This window comes from Orbicella franksi, chromosome 3 (assembly GCF_964199315.1).
Source record: "Orbicella franksi chromosome 3, jaOrbFran1.1, whole genome shotgun sequence".
Taxonomy (NCBI): Eukaryota; Metazoa; Cnidaria; class Anthozoa; order Scleractinia; family Merulinidae; genus Orbicella; species Orbicella franksi.
In genome coordinates this window covers 31,057,169-31,071,433 of record NC_138147.1, presented here as the reverse complement: position 1 = coordinate 31,071,433, position 14,265 = coordinate 31,057,169, and the positions used below count along the sequence as shown (strand labels likewise).

At 39.2% G+C, this 14,265-nt stretch overlaps 1 long non-coding RNA gene across 1 annotated transcript; it reads left to right on the top strand.

The window, feature by feature from the left end:
* The first annotated feature begins 3,772 nt into the window (after window positions 1-3,772).
* Window positions 3,773-4,989, top strand: LOC145482009 (uncharacterized). The gene is made up of 2 exons (XR_014048710.1): window positions 3,773-4,228; window positions 4,467-4,989. It is a non-coding gene; the product is annotated as an uncharacterized LOC145482009 (long non-coding RNA).
* The last annotated feature ends 9,276 nt before the right edge of the window (window positions 4,990-14,265 follow it).

Here is a 14,265-nt window from a genome sequence, read left to right as displayed (position 1 = left end):
ATGGTGTATTTTAAATTTGGTGGTAACTGCCAAAATGTCTCACTATTAAACCGAGCCAGAAAAATTACCAAAAATTGTCATATGAGAAAGGAGTAAATTTTAAATTTAGAATTGTAAACAAGAACAATTTTAAAATGAAAGTTACTTGGACGGGAAAAATTCTTTAATTACTTCGATATTATCCTGACCAAATTTGGACAAGTTAAGTATAGGTAATCGTTTAAATGGGAGTGCAATTACGGATGTACACTACAAGTGATATCTGAAAACATTTTCAAACATCACGAGTAGTGTAAATCCTGTTGCTCGAGGTTTCATACGATTACACATTTATTATATGACTGAGACCGTGTTGAAATAAAGATTATGTAGATTATGCATGTAAAATTGCGAGCGAGCGCGCGTTAATTTGCCCTGCAGTCCAAATTACGAATTAACGAGAAATTGGCCTGCTCCCAGCCAGTCACAATGGAGTCATAAGTTATATAATAAGCTAAGAAACTAATCTTACAAAATATCAAGGTATCATAGCTGGTCTTCAATTTTATGTAAATTAAACAGGAACGTTTCGGCCCGAGTTTGTCCTAATTACCCTTTGTGAAACGTTTGCTCTCCGACAAAGTCATAAAAATCATAAGGATAAAGATCAAGGTGTCAGCTATTTGGTATCAATTACCAGCAGCAAACATTTTTTGTATTATATTTTTGCTTCAGAGGTGCTCTAGGATCTTTTTAAAACAAATGTTATCCAGAATTTTGACAGTTCATCGGAAAATAAAGAACAATTATAATGCGATCTGAGAACATTTACATCAGCTGAAGCCAGGTTGCATTGGTTCTGGTATTTTTACTAGCACCTTTACACTTGACGAAGAAATATTTTTGTCAAGGGCAATTTTTTTCAAAGCTTCATTTTAATTAACCATTCTAGCGATTAATATTCGGATAATTTATTTCAACAGTTTTCAAACTGAAGAGGCGGATTTCATGAAGTAGTTCCATCTAATGAAAATACCCAATTCTAGGCCAGATTGTAAAGCAAAACCCATTTCAGACCAAACTTGCTCCAAAGACATACCCTTTGGCGCCACCCTTTCATGTATAGCTTATGTTAGGAGGTACCCTGGGTGAGTAAGTTTTTTTTTTCGACCTGTAAGATAATTTCCGATAGATTCCATGGCTCGGTTTGTCAGTTCAGAACAAGACCTGCTGCGAATAGCACATGGCCAAGATAAAGATCCGTGAGGTCAAAAAATTATTTTTCTGAGGAGAAGTAAAGGTCTGTGTAGACAATCAAATTATTTTACATTATTGGAAGTTCCTGACTTTAAATTACTTTAATAAGAACGCTCTTTTCACTTGAAATCCTACGCCCAGAGTAGGGTAACTTTTCTTTTGGAGTTTGGTAAGAAAAAAAACTGACTTCGAGAAAGGACCTAAATTGCTTGCGGTCTTTAAGAAACAAATGCTACTCCAAAATGTAAATGATAACAAATAAAGAAATCTTGCGTCCTTTATTGAAGAACGTTGATCAGCTTCTACACTACAGTATGCAGGTGGTAACAATTCGGCATCTCTAATTCGTATCGGAAATCATCATGTCATAAATGCTGATTAGCGCAGTTCTTAGAATCATATTACTAATTAGTTCTCTTCTATAGAATGGTCGACTCTGTTCCGCTTATTTCGTAGCATTTCTGGCAAACGCATCGGTTTGTTTCGTCTGTATTCGTTCAAAGTAATCAGGTCGTTCTCAGTTAGAGAGGCCTTAGGGTCTTCCAATTCCTGAAGGCAAAGAAAAATGGAAAGTTAGAACGAGTTAGTACGTAAATATGAGTAACATTAAAATTAAATTGTACTAATAAAAGTGACAATTCAAAAATTATACTAATCATCGATAAAAAAAATTCAATTCAAAAGTAGTAGGAGTATCATTAGTGTTCATTTGTAAGTTTCTCTCGAAACATTCCAAGTTAATACAGACTACATCAAATTAAATTCCACTTAAAAAGTGACATGTCCAAAATTTATTTATCATCGACGAAGGAAATTCAATCCAAAAGCAGTTGGGGTATCATTACTGTCCATTTGTAATTTTCTCGTTCTACAGGCTCGCCAAAATGTTACAAGTTCCATAGAAATATTTTAATACAAGGAACGTTAATATGTCTAAAAAGATGTATTTCTCAATCTACCAAGTAGGATCTGTAATTTTTCATCGGAAACCCATAACGTTTAGATGAAAAACAGACAGATAGTGTGTTCCCAAAGGGCGGAATATTGCTGACTTAATTTTCGTGGCCTCCTTAAAGTAATTTTAGGACATCATAGATAATCAACCACAAATAGCTACTTTTAACTATGGTTTTCCACTGGGCTTTCAGCTAATAGGCGCTTGTAAAATCGTTTATTTAGTAGATCAAAAATTGACATACCTCCCTCTTTCTACAAGAGGTGAAGAGACATTGATACTGGCCTTCACAAAGACCGGAAAACTCAAGCGCCAAGGACAGGACAAGAAGCGCTCCAAAAACCCTCAAGGCCATTTCAGTTGACGACGATCTTTTGGTATCGAAGCTGAACGGACTTCTTTTTAGCGCAAAGCATTTTTTGAGCTTTTTATAAGCGTGCTTAGTTATAGTATGTTAATCGAAGTAAGAAAGGTGTTAACTCTTTTTTGACCTAACAAGCAGCGACGAAGGTGCAATTCATAGACGCCACCTTCAAAATCTTCATTTTTTTTTTTTCCACCGTGTTATCGCAATTATGTAACAAAAGCAAGAATGAAGCCATTGGGCTCTTTAACACTTCGAACCTGAATGAGTAATATCAGTTCATTTTCTAGGTTTATTAACCAGAGAGTAATGACAATTATAAAAAGAAAATTCCACAAAGCAAAAAAGAGGCTAATTAAAATTTTGTTGGTAGTTGACAAAACGGAAAATTTCGGTTTTTATTTGAGATTTCCTAGTTACATTTTTGTTTCATCTCCTTTCATATTTGGTTCATTTCGTCGCCTCGTCGCACGTGTCTCCAGATTTGTTTCCCCTTGAAGGTTTCGAGCAAAAGTATCTCATTTCTCATGTTTTTTGTTACTTAAGCTGAAACGCCAAATCTTTTTAAACTCATGGCACTTCGTCGACTTGTTATGAGCATACTTGAAGTAAGAATGGTGTTAACCCCTGTTTAACCTAACGATCCCTCAACAAGGTTTCGAAGTTGCATTTTCTGTTCATTTCTTTTCACATTTTCGTTTGAAACCTTAATTTGTGTTTACTAGTTGATTTCGATAGCTTTTTAAGCATCGCACCCCATCACTCATTAATTCAGAGTAAAATCTTTAATAATATATGAAATGGCCCGCTTATATTGCCCGTTTGCTTTACATACAACACATTTTATTAACCAAATATCACTCCCCTTCTCAATTTGAAGCAAGACGAATTAAATATAACAGCAAGAGAGATATCAACGATGTTATAATTATCTCTTGTTTCCTTGCCATGCAGTATTGGCTGAAATTGTCGGTACTTGTTGGTTAATCAAGTCACTAAACACCTCTTATGACATGACTGGGAAAATTACTTCATTGGGACTGGCTGAGAGCAGGCCAATTTATCGTTAATTCTTAATTGGCACCGCGGTGCAAATTAACGCGCGCACGGTCGTAATTTTCTTAGTCATATAGTAAATAAGTAATCGTATGAACGCTCGAGCAATTAAGGATTTACACCACTTGTAATATCTGAAAATTCTTTCAAATTGCACTCAAGTAAACGCTCGGCTTGTGCAATTTCGAGGGAATTTTCAAATGTTACTCGTAGTGTAAATCTCTTTCGTACGATTACCTATACTTTTTACGCAATCATTTCTCAACACCCAACAACTCTGAAAAAACATTTATCAAATACTGCTGGCCCAATATTACAGTCAAACCAACAACCTAAACACACTGCAGCTGGCGCGTCTTAATAACATGCATCCATTACCACTTGTTAATGACTCCAAAGGTTAACAAGGGTTAATAACTTTTCTGCTTAAAACACGCAAATAAAAAGCCGACAAGAAGTGTTTCAAGTCAAACGCGAATTGGAAGAAGCCGGCGACTGTAATGGCCATGAAAGTAGTGTTTGTGCTTCTTGTCCTGTCTGTGGTGCTGGAGTTTTCGGGTCTATGTCAAAGCCAGGGATATAACTGTCTCTTTACCTCTTGTTCTACCAAACGAGAGGTATGTTCACACTTTCAATTATAACAGTCTGTTTCAGTTGTTGCAAGCCTTTAGGACTTGAAGTTAATTATCATCTTCTTTTTGTCTTTTTTTTGCATGCACTACAGAAAAAAAAACCAATGCATATGCTAACCAACTTTGACAGAAATTTTAAATTGAAACTTCGAAGTGTATTATTTAAAGAAACAACCTTCTCCCTGTTATTTGATGTTCCTTTTCCCATTAATTCTGTCTTCAGGAGTTGGAAGACCCCAAGGGTTCTCTAAATGAAAACGACCTGATTCCTTTGAACGAGTACAGAAGAAACAAACTGATGCGTTTGTCAGAAATGCGACGAAACAAGGCAAACAGATTCGACGATGATTTGGAAGAAAACTGATGAATTCTTGACGTCTTGTATAAATTTGAGAAAGCTATCTGCATAGCAGGCTAGGATTTCGATACTAGTTAAAATTATAAATACTGTTAGCTGGTATTTAGAATTCTTGAATAAAGAGCACATACTGGATTCATTTGTTATCATATTGATATATTTCAGCCAGAACACCGGCGTAACTATTTCTTACAAACATTGAAAGTGAGTGACGCCTTTCTTTTCTTAAACAAACGGTCCTGGGCAACCGGTTATTAAATGACAGAAGAAAAGGTAACAGACATTTTATCGTGTGGGCGGAAATAAGCGACAGAGTGCAAAACTACCGTACGTGAGCGATGGTTAGTGGCAGTTTCTACAAAGGTAAAATGCAGCCCCGACATTTCAGTTGTCAAATGAGCAGAAAAAAGCCTGCTAATAAATGAGTGACTGTGCATCTTGTAGACGTTTCAATTAGCACCTTACTGAAGACTTGCACGAAACGTTGTTTACATCTTCTCCCGCCTAGATGAACACGTTTTCCACGTTGAAACGACCTAAAGCCGCGGTTGTCTTTTTTCTCAACAAATTTCTGTGAAAACTACTGTTGTGGACAAACAGGGCCATCAGATTCCAAAGTAATTTTACATCTGGAAACAACACCCTCGATGATTCTTAGCTTTGTTAAACTTTAGGCATTTCTGAAGATACGTTGATACCTTTTTCAGATTTTTGGAGAATATAAACATTTTTGCTTCCTGAAAAGAAATGAGAGTAACCCGATTCCTTGAACGAATACAGACAAAACAAACGGCTGCGTTTGTCAGAAATGATTCGAAACAAGCAAAACAGATTCGATGATGATCTGGAAAAAAACTGACGTTTTCTTGACGCCAGGGATAAATTTGAGAAAACTATCTGCATAGCAGGATTTCGGTACTCAGATAAAATGTTAAAATTATAAACAGTGTATCTGTTGTATTTAGGACTGTTGAATAAAGAGCGCAAATACTTTATCTGTTTTCATAATAATATATTTTAGCCAACAATACTGGTGTAACAATTCCTTACAAACACGGTTAGCGAGTGACGCCTTTTCTTGGTAAACAAACAGTCCTGGGCAACCGGTTATCAAATGACAAAAAATTCTAACAGACGTTTTGCCGCGTGGGCGGAAATAAGCGACACAGTGAAAAACTACGCGAGCGATGGTTAGTGGCAGTTTCTGCAAAGGTAAAATACGTGCAGCCTCGACATTTCAGCTGTCAAATGAGCAGAAAAAAAGCCTGCTAATAAATGAGTGACTGTACATCTTGTAGACGTTTCAATTAGCACCTTACTGAAGACTTGCACGAAACGTTGTTTACATCTTCTCCCGCCTAGATGAACACGTTTTCCACGTTGAAACGACCTAAAGCCGCGGTTGTCTTTTTTCTCAACAAATTTCTGTGAAAACTACTGTTGTGGACAAACAGGGCCATCAGATTCCAAAGTAATTTTACATCTGGAAACAACACCCTCGATGATTCTTAGCTTTGTTAAACTTTAGGCATTTCTGAAGATACGTTGATACCTTTTTCAGATTTTTGGAGAATATAAACATTTTTGCTTCCTGAAAAGAAATGAGAGTAACCCGATTCCTTGAACGAATACAGACAAAACAAACGGCTGCGTTTGTCAGAAATGATTCGAAACAAGCAAAACAGATTCGATGATGATCTGGAAAAAAACTGACGTTTTCTTGACGCCAGGGATAAATTTGAGAAAACTATCTGCATAGCAGGATTTCGGTACTCAGATAAAATGTTAAAATTATAAACAGTGTATCTGTTGTATTTAGGACTGTTGAATAAAGAGCGCAAATACTTTATCTGTTTTCATAATAATATATTTTAGCCAACAATACTGGTGTAACAATTCCTTACAAACACGGTTAGCGAGTGACGCCTTTTCTTGGTAAACAAACAGTCCTGGGCAACCGGTTATCAAATGACAAAAAATTCTAACAGACGTTTTGCCGCGTGGGCGGAAATAAGCGACACAGTGAAAAACTACGCGAGCGATGGTTAGTGGCAGTTTCTGCAAAGGTAAAATACGTGCAGCCTCGACATTTCAGCTGTCAAATGAGCAGAAAAAAAGCCTGCTAATAAATGAGTGACTGTACATCTTGTAGACGTTTCAATTAGCACCTTACTGAAGACTTGCACGAAACGTTGTTTACATCTTCTCCCGCCTAGATGAACACGTTTTCCACGTTGAAACGACCTAAAGCCGCGGTTGTCTTTTTTCTCAACAAATTTCTGTGAAAACTACTGTTGTGGACAAACAGGGCCATCAGATTCCAAAGTAATTTTACATCTGGAAACAACACCCTCGATGATTCTTAGCTTTGTTAAACTTTAGGCATTTCTGAAGATACGTTGATACCTTTTTCAGATTTTTGGAGAATATAAACATTTTTGCTTCCTGAAAAGAAATGAGAGTAACCCGATTCCTTGAACGAATACAGACAAAACAAACGGCTGCGTTTGTCAGAAATGATTCGAAACAAGCAAAACAGATTCGATGATGATCTGGAAAAAAACTGACGTTTTCTTGACGCCAGGGATAAATTTGAGAAAACTATCTGCATAGCAGGATTTCGGTACTCAGATAAAATGTTAAAATTATAAACAGTGTATCTGTTGTATTTAGGACTGTTGAATAAAGAGCGCAAATACTTTATCTGTTTTCATAATAATATATTTTAGCCAACAATACTGGTGTAACAATTCCTTACAAACATGGTTAGCGAGTGACGCCTTTTCTTGGTAAACAAACAGTCCTGGGCAACCGGTTATCAAATGACAAAAAATTCTAACAGACATTTTGCCGCGTGGGCGGAAATAAGCGACACAGTGAAAAACTACGCGAGCGATGGTTAGTGGCAGTTTCTGCAAAGGTAAAATACGTGCAGCCTCGACATTTCAGCTGTCAAATGAGCAGAAAAAAAGCCTGCTAATAAATGAGTGACTGTACATCTTGTAAACGTTTAAATTAGCACCTTACTGATTAACTTGCATAAAACGTTGTTTACATCTTCTCCCGCCTAGATGAACACGTTTTCCGCGTTTACGCGACCTAAAACCGGGATTGGCTCTTTTCACAACAGATTTCTGTGAAAACTAATGTTGTGGATAAAACAGAACAATGCGATTCAAGAAATCTGGAAACAACAAATTGGTAGAGTACTCGCGCAAGGGCTAGTTGCTATTAGTGTTAACTGGGTGTCTATGTAGTCTGATGCAGTCCAAGTTCATGAGCGCTTTTGCTACCCAAAAATTTTGCAGTTCTTTTAAAGTTAATTTCTCCTCGAATATTACATCCAAAGAGCCAAAAACTTGACCAATTACTAAGTTTCACAAGCTCTTTGAATGTTTGCAGTCAATGTCTGTCTAGCGTGTTGCCTTCTCCGCACGAAGCCGTATGTTAATGAGGAAAAATGTAAACAATTACGTCAGCTAGCAAAGATTCAAGAACGAAGAACTCTACGTCATTACCAAACAAATGAACTTTCTGCTGTGATTACTCAAACTTAGTTTTGGATGGCTTCAAAGCGTATGGAAATCTAAAGGTTTTGGAGTTTTCTTGATGATCAAACCCCATTTTTTCTCGTTGCTCCTCACCACTAACTACTCGCTCTACACACTAACTCCAGTTTACGTTAATCACGATAACACGACATTCTACACTTAATTGATGGTCCTCCCAAGATGATTTCTCTTGCAATCCTCGATGAGGAATGGTTAAAATTTAACAGTCCGTTTAGGGGATCGTTGGAAAAATCCTGCAAGGAATAATTTGAACCTGCAAGTCCAAGAGTTAATCAAGCTATGATGAACAGGACTTATAGATACAGTTTTAAGGACGGTGCCTACTAAATGCAAAGGTTTTTGCGCCAGATTAGGACCATGCGGAAAAAGAAGATCTTTGCAAGGGCTATTTGAATCCACAAAGAAAAGCGGGGGTAGCCTCGCATTTTTTCGAGATAAGTAGCCTTGAATCTCAACAAAAATGCTGACATCAGCATTTTCTGAAAAAAGAAGGAAAGGACATTTCTTCAGAGATTTTCTTAGAATTCACCTTTACATACAAAAAAGCAAACACATTTATTTCTTAAGACCACATGGTAAATGGTAACATAAAAACCATTTTTGGTATGTGTAGTGTGTTGTCGAATAGGTTTATTCTGGTTGTTCATAGACACCGCGTGGATGTGTGTGCTTTCTGGCTTTGCATAATGTGCTATCCTACTTAAATATGCGTACACGAAATATAATATACAATAGGTGCTAATTCTCATGTGCCAATATGCTACATCCCCTTCTCTAAAAAAACTATGTTAGTTGAAATGAAAACAAACAAAAACAAAATAATCATTCCGGTCAATGTCTCAGGTACACGTATCTTGTATATACGTTGACAATGAATAAAATTAGAATATGTAGGGATTTTCTGTCCAGCGTTCATGTATCATGCTAATAATAATTACTAAAGCAAGCATCAGAGATTAAGTCTTTCCGGTGCTCGGATTTCACGTCCCGCGCGAGATTTTCTTAGTCCTTTCTCGGCTTCTGTTAAGGTGGGACATTGTGGGTTGGCGCTTGAGGGCCGTATAATCAAATTGCCACTCGATGGGTTGTTTGCTGAATTGCCTGCTGTGGTGGACTCTCGTGGATTGGCGCTTGAAGATTGTGCAATCATACTTCCTTGAGGAATGCAACTCGACAAGTTGTTTGCTAAGTTGTTGGAAACATTATTTGGTCTAAGATGGATTCTATTTCTTCGTAGTTGAGCACCAGTTCCAGTTTCTATAAGATACGAGCGAGGTGTCTCTCCCTGATCTATGACTCTAGCAGGATTCCATGTCTTTCTCACGGGGTCTTGTACATAGATGGCTTGGTCCCTGTGTAGTTCAGGGAGTTCTTTGGTGTGCCTGTTGTAATAGTAACATTGGTTGTCTTGTCTCGCTTTAAGCCAATTTCTAACTTCTTCTTGGTTCTTTGATGGCTGGATCTTACCAGGAAGTGTGGATTTGAATACTCGGCCATTCAGTAATTCAGCCGGTGATGGTATATTGGAACTCAGGGGCGTTGTTCGTAGAGCCAACAGGGCTAGATCTATGTCTTCTTTTGTTTCTCTGCATTTTAGGATCGTCTTCTTAACCGTTTGGACTTGGCGTTCAACGAACCCATGGCCACATGGGCAATGGGGAGATGATGTCATAATTTGAAAACCATATTGGCTTGCCAACTGTTGGAACTCGCCGGATGTAAACTGAGTACCGTTGTCGCATTGAAGAGATTCTGGGATTCCATTTTCTGCGAATAGCATTTTCATCTCATTAACAACGGCTCCGGTTGTGAGGTTGTGAAGCTTCTTGACAAATGGGAACTTGGAGTAGTAGTCGACAACTACGAGGAACCACGACTGTTGGACGTAGAACAGGTCTGCGCTCAATGTTTGCCACGGTCTTGAAGGGATCTCTGATGGTATCATAGGCTCCTGTTGTGGAGAATTTTGGTACTTCTGGCAAACGCAACACGAATTTACAAGATTTTCTATTTCTTTGTATACGCTTGGCCAATAAACGCAGGATTTCGCTCGTAGTTTGCATTTTTCTATGCCAAAGTGCCCTCCGTGGATTTGCTGCAAGATGTTGCCTCTCAAGGATTCAGGTACTATAACACGGCTTCCAAGAAGTATCAGCCCATCTTCTACTGATATGTCATCTCGTAAGGGCCAGTACGGTTTTAGCGCCGGAACAATTTTCTTCCCACTATCGGGTCAACCTTGTTTAACCTGACGGGATAGAAGCTGCAGGGTTTCATCTTTTGCAGTTTCCTCTTTGAACTCTTCCATTTTAGCTGGGGTGATTCTGATTAGGTGGTGAACTTTCACATTCATGTCTGATACTTCAAATTCATCCAACGGCGAAAGGCGTCGGCTGTAATCATTTCTCTTCCTGGAAGATATTTAATAACGCAGTCGTAGGGTTGTAGACGCAATAGCATTCTTTGAAGGCGTGGAGGTGCTTGCATCAGGTTCTTCTTATGGATCTGTTCTAGGGGGCGATGGTCTGTTTTAACCACAAACGATCTTCCATAGGGGTACGAATGGAATTTTTCGCAGCCATAGACCACGGCTAATAGTTCCCGTTCGATATTAGCATATCTGGTCTCCGCAGGGGTAAGTGCTTTCGATGCAAAGGCTATTGGCTTGTTGTTTTGGAAGAGAGCTGCGCCCAAGCCCTTAATTGATGCGTCAACGTGAAGGACAACTGGTTCATTTCTGTCATAGTACGCCAGGGTCGTTGTGGAACATATCAGTGACTTCACCTTCTCAAAGGCTTTCGAATGTGATGGATTCCATGCAAAGTCAACGTTCTCCTTTAAGAGGTCTCTTAAGGGGGCAGTGTGGTCAGCTAGATTGGGGATGAATGAGCTCATGTAAGTGGCCATCCCCAAAAAGGTGTGAAGCTCCTTCTTGTCTTTAGGTGGTTCTAAATTTTCTATGGCTCTGACTTTATCTGGACTGGGCTTGACGCCGTCTGGTGTGTAAAGCATACCAAAGAAATTGCACTCCTTTGTTTTGATAACTCACTTCTCGTCATTGAGCTTGATGCCAGCCTTTCTGGTACGTTCTATGGTTTCGTGTAGGTGTAATTCATGCTCTTGGTCGTTCTCTCCATAGACTGTGATGTCATCTGCAATGCCAATGGCTCACTGGCAATCACGATACGTCTCATCAATCTTGAATTGGAAGATATCTTGACTCATTCGTAGGCCAAATGGTGTATTAAAGGTTGTCAGATACGAAGATTCCTCATCTAGTTTGACATTCCAATAGCCATTGCGAGCGTCGAGCTTGCTAAAAAGCTTTGCTCATGCTAATTTGGGTGTGATTTCCTCTAGAGTGGGTATGGGATGATGTTCTCTTTTGATCGCCTTATTCAGGTCTTTAGGATCGAGGCATAAACGGAGTCGCCCATTTTCTCTTTCTCTAATAACCAGGGAGTTAACCCAATCTGTAGGTTGCGTTACTTTTGCAATGATATCTTGACTCTCCATCTCACGTAATTCGGCTTGTAATTTGTCTTTCAACTCTATGGGCACTTTGCGAGGTGCATGGACCACCGGTGATACTTCAGGATCCAGCGTTACGTGATACGTATAGTCGTCAAAACATCCAACTGTGCCATTGAAACATTCTGGGTACATCTCTATCAGCTCTTGTTTACTTGTGATTGATGGCCGCTCTTCCAGTGGTACGTGACTTCCAATGTAACTCGAGCTTTTCTTGCAAGTACCCGAATTTTGAGCTGGGCATTGAAACTGCTGGTTAAATCAGCCTGGTCTAATTGATTTGTTCTTAGTGTACAGTGTAGGGTGACCAGTTTTAGTGCAGTGCACGCTTTTAGACCGAGAATAGCTGGCCCTAAAGTGTCTGTGACGTAGAAAATGCAGTTAATCTTCTTATCTTTGTACTTGCAAGGGATATTTATAGCGCCAAGCTGCTTGATTACAGAGCCACCATATGCTGAAAAGACGACTTCATTCTTTTCCAGTGCTTCTGGTTTGGGGTTTCCTTCGTCGTCAAACTTCTCTGGGACGATTATGCGAAGTAGCCTGATAGGCAAAACATTGCTCTGTGCACCTGTGTCTACCTTGCACTGGAGATTAATTTTCCGCTTCTTTGCTGGCTGAGTTATCTCAAGTGTTGCAAAGACTTCATCGCGTGTGTCATGTGTCGAATGTTGCGTGTCTTCTATGGTGTTAACCTCGATGATACTGATTGTCAGAATTTCATCATTGTCCTCGTCGCCCCTGTCCTCGATCGTGTGAATAACTTTTTTGAAGGCCGGTTTTCTTCCTTGGTTAAGTTGTTTCCGTTTGCTGGATCGGTAGACAGATTGCCAATGATTAGCTTTGCCGAATTTTCGACATAATGTACCGTAGGCTGGGCATTTGTTCCTCGGGTGTTGTTTTCCGCAGTTGTTACAGAATTCCCTTTCTTGTTCCTTATAAATGGCACCTATACTTCTGCCCTCTTGATGGCTTTCGCTACTTCCTGCCAGTGTCTTCATGTGTTTACTTGTCGCTTCGTGGCTTCTTGCAGCCTCAATAGCGGCTGCAAGGGTCAATGATTTGTCTCGGCTTATGAGAGACTTCTGGACATCGGGATTTCTTGACCCCCAAATGAGCTGATCCAAAACTCTGTCTTCGACTTCGGCGTTGTCGCGAAATTGACATTTTGCTGCTAGATTTTTTAATCTTGAGATAAAATCATCCACTGGCTCGCCTTGTTCTTGTCGCATTCCTTGTAGTGTGTATCTGTGAATTCGATGACTCGTCCTCGGTTCCAATTGATTCTCGAACCGTTCGAAAATAATGGCAGGCTTTTTCCTGTCTTCCTCCTCTGTGAATGTCCAACTGTGGTATAAATCCAGGCCTTTTTCACCCGACCAGAGTAAAATATAGCTCACTTTTTCTTCGTCATCGGCGTCTTTGAGAACTCTTGAGAACATAAGCTGACATTTTTGTTTGAATCTTGCGAATGCAGTTATCGGATCAGGAGCGTCCCAGTTCATCTGTGGCGACGCAAAAGACGTTGCTGTTGCCATAATTGGCTTCTGCTGGCCTCTCTTGATTTAACTCTAGAAATTATTCTTGTAAAACGCTGCCACCGTGTAGTGTGTTGTCGAATAGGTTTATTCTGCTTGTTCATACACACCGCGCGGATGTGTGTGCTTTCTGGCTTTGCATAATGTGCTATCCTACTCAGTAAATATGCGTACATGAAATGTAATATACAATAGGTGCTAATTCTCATATGCCAATATGTTACAGTATGTTTTTAATAACAAAATCGTTACAACAGTGCTTCTAGTGTCCCTGCCAGCCTTCCCTTTGTTCAGCTTAAATACAGTCTAAATAGCTTTTCCTCACAACTAGAAACTAATAACGTGTTGAATAGGCTTGCCACTTCCGTCTCACAACACAAAATGTAGGGGTAACCGCGCGTTATTTAAAGTTAATCATCTTTTTCTGAAAACTTTTACGGTGCCCGTTACATGTTTTTCGCGTCAACTCCCCAGTAAGTAAAACATTTGCGTCTGTCGCGCTCGTTTTGCGTGCACTACGCCATCTGTAGGTACATGTTTACAGTTGGATTTCAGTATAATTTTCGATAGATAACAGCTAGTTTCTCAGCTGGAAGCAGTTAACAGTTAGTGGTTAGCGATAATCTGCTATTCTGGTATTCCTGGTTGTAGTACACGTTCATTAAACTTGATTTGGTCAGGGTAGGAAAATTTTGCTATTGTTTTAGTCGTGTGCTTGGTAGCGTAGTTGATTACGTCAATGCCAACCTTAGCACGCAGAACATGTGCGCACTAACAAAAGTAGGCACCGTCCTTAAGCTGTTGTTCTAAACTTACCAGGTCCAAAAGTCAGGTTCAATTCCTAAATTATTATTTTTTTAAATTGAAGGGCTTATGTCACTCTTCTCCATGTGCGCGGATTGTGAAAGTTATAGTAACGGCATTCAAGAAATTATTTGCCATTTGTGAGGGAGGGAGGGATGGGTCACAGCATATTTTGTATTTCTGCGAGAAGATCGAAGAAAAAATTGGTATCCTAGAGGG